This window comes from Carlito syrichta, unplaced genomic scaffold (assembly GCF_000164805.1).
Source record: "Carlito syrichta isolate Samal-C Ts95f unplaced genomic scaffold, Tarsius_syrichta-2.0.1 Scaffold158412, whole genome shotgun sequence".
Taxonomy (NCBI): Eukaryota; Metazoa; Chordata; class Mammalia; order Primates; family Tarsiidae; genus Carlito; species Carlito syrichta.
The window spans coordinates 38,260-41,202 of NW_007102508.1; positions in this window are offsets into that span (position 1 = coordinate 38,260).

Here is a 2,943-nt window from a genome sequence, read left to right on the forward strand (position 1 = left end):
GATGAAGGAAGAAGAGTCCGTCTGCTCCTTGTAGACAGTCTGCTTAATATGAGAAAAAGACTTGCACACACATTTGTGGATTTTCATGAATTTCTGTCTCTCAAATGAAGTGTCAAAAGGGCATATCGCCGGGCTCGGTGGCCCAGCCTGTAATCCCGCGCCTTTGGAAGGCTGAGCTGAGTGGATTGCCTGAGCCCGTGGGTTCGATACCCGCCTGGGCAGCAAGACCTCATCTCTACAATAAACCAAAAAAATCAGCCAGGCGTGGTAGCGCATGCCTGTAATTCCAGCTACTTGGAAGGCTGAGGCGGAAGGATTGCCGGAGCCCAGCAGGTCGAGGCTGCGGTGGCCGGAAGTGGCCACTGCACTCCAGTCTGGACGACAGAGTGACACTCCAACTCAAAAAAAAAAAGGGCATATAATTTAACGTGGGTCTCCAAGAGTAAGTCCCCTGAGCCATTAACATGGCCAGGGTATTCTTCTGAGTTTCAAAGAGGGTCATATTACTTTCCAGAGGTGATAAAGGAAAGGAAATAAAAATGAATTCAAGAAAGGTCAATACAAATTGGCAGCCTCTGCCTCAACTACCTCCCCACAGACTGGGTCACCTAGAGGAGCCAAAGCTTGCAAAAGTGCACAAAGCATAGTAGGCACATAGCAGAAGTAACAGAAGGCTGTGGAGAGGAGGGAATGTCTGAGTTGGAGTCTTGAAAGATAAACAGGCGTTTTCAGGAAGACAAGGGAGGAAAAGGCTATGAAAGATTCCCTGGCTTGGTGCTCTATGCTTTTCACATAGGACCCAGCGGTTTTTAGTGAAGTTCCTCCTTCTATACTGTCTCCCCAACTAAATGTTAAGACTCAAAAGGTAAGTCTTATCAGCTCAGTATCACCAATGGCTGGCACAGGGTCTGGCAAAGTCTTAGTACAACAAGCAGAGTAAGAATTAGTCCTTGGAGCCAGTTCTAAATCACCAGATTAAACTGCTTTCCTTTATTAAAGAATAAGAAAATTAAAGGGAGAAAATATCTCAGCTATGTCAAAACTTACTGTTTCAAAGCATATTTAAACAAAACACAGCAAAGTTTTTAAGTGATAGTGAAGTGTGAAATGACGCCTGTATTTTCCCATCTAGAACCCCGAAGCAATGAGCCGCCACAATGAACCAGGAGCCCTGGCTGTTCATTGCAGAAAGTAGACATTTAGCCTGGAGCCCAAGGCAGGAGCGTACAACCACGTCAAGCAGCAGGCTACAGCCCAGGCATCTGGAGTGTAGAGAGCAGCTCTGCCAGGAGGGACATAGCAGGAGTGGAGCTGGCAGCAGATGGGGCAAGTTGGAGAGGGTGGGGATTTACAGGGGGTATCCTGTAAATCCCTCAAGAGCAGGGTCTATTTCTGACATTTTTCTGTATACCTGGTACCTGGTGGCACCTGACACTACAGGACAGCTTGTACTATTGTGCAAGTTGTATTCCTACGAGGCACTCTGCAAAGGGTCTCTAGTTGGGTACAAGTCTGCCAAGCCCAAAGCCCTGTCTGACCTTATATGGAGAAAGGAATATATTTATTTAGTTGATATGCCCAGAAAGGGTGACTTTTTAAAATGGGTCCAATCATGCCAGGTGCAGTGGCTCACACCTGTAGTCCCAGCACTTTGGGTGACTAAGGTGGGAGAATTGCTTGAGCCCAGGAGTTCAAGAGTAGGTTGGGTAACATAGTGAGACCTTGTTTCTCCAAAAAAAAAGAAAATTAGCCAGGTGTAGTGGTGCACATCTGTAGTCCTGGCTACTCCAGAGGCTGAGGTGAAAGGATTGCCTGAACCCAGAAGGTCAAAGCTGCAATGAGCTGTGATTGCGCCACTGCACTACATCCAGCCTGGGCAACAGAGACATAATCCAACTGAAAAAAAATATTGATCCAATCATAGGCTATTCTATTTTTAAAGAGTTATGACTAGAAGAGGTGACTTTTTAAAGTTGCTGTTCCAAAAGAGTATGCCTTTGTCTAAAGATTCCACCAAAAAGGGTGGCTTTTTCAAATTAGTCCACACAGAAGACGCCCGTTTTGCCATCTGTCTGCCTAGAGGTGACACCTATTTGCCACATATGCTGCCAGCTCCTGCTGTCATCAAAAAGGAGTTCAATAAATGTTTACTAGGATGGAGAGATTTCTCACCTTCACTGTCCCTTCCCCTTCCCTCACCACTCAACTTCCCATGTGCATCAGGTAGTCTGGAAGCTACAGGCACAAAATGCAAAACCTCTGTGCAAGTCAATAGCATTTGTTTTAAATCTAGTATTTTCATTAACTCAGAATTATAGGAAAAATATTTCACTGGGCTATTTCACAATGGGGAGTAAACTTACGTAACTAGTTATTCCAAGAAGTAATATAGGCTGGAAATTGGAATACAGGGAGACTTTGCTATCCAGAATCTTCAAGAAATGAGTTCTCTTAATGGCTGAGTTTCCTGGGACTTGGACTGTTCCCTGCTTTTCAGTACTGAATCTCATCTTTAATTTTCACTATTTTGAGTGGAACTCTTCCTGAAAACACACTTCTCAGCCTTCTTAAAACAGATTCCTCTGAAGACACTGCAGCCTCTTTTTAAAAAAAATAGAGTCTCACTATGGTGCCCAGGCTGGCCTTGAACTCTTGGGCTCAAGCTTCAGCCTCCCGAGTAGCTGGGACTACAGGTGCATGCCATCTCACCCAACTACAGCCTCTTGCTGATGCCTTATTTATCATCCTTAATGTCTGGTATTGCTGAGCGGGGGGGGGTGACTATAGGGATTTCCTTTAGCATCACTCCAGTCTGATCACAGCACAGAGGGGGGATGCTAAAAGTGCCCCCCACAATTCTCCTCTCTCCTCTTGTCCCCTTTGACCCGGTATTTCCCTTGTAGTTGCTGACAGAGTTATCTAAGTGGATGTCTCAGGACCTCA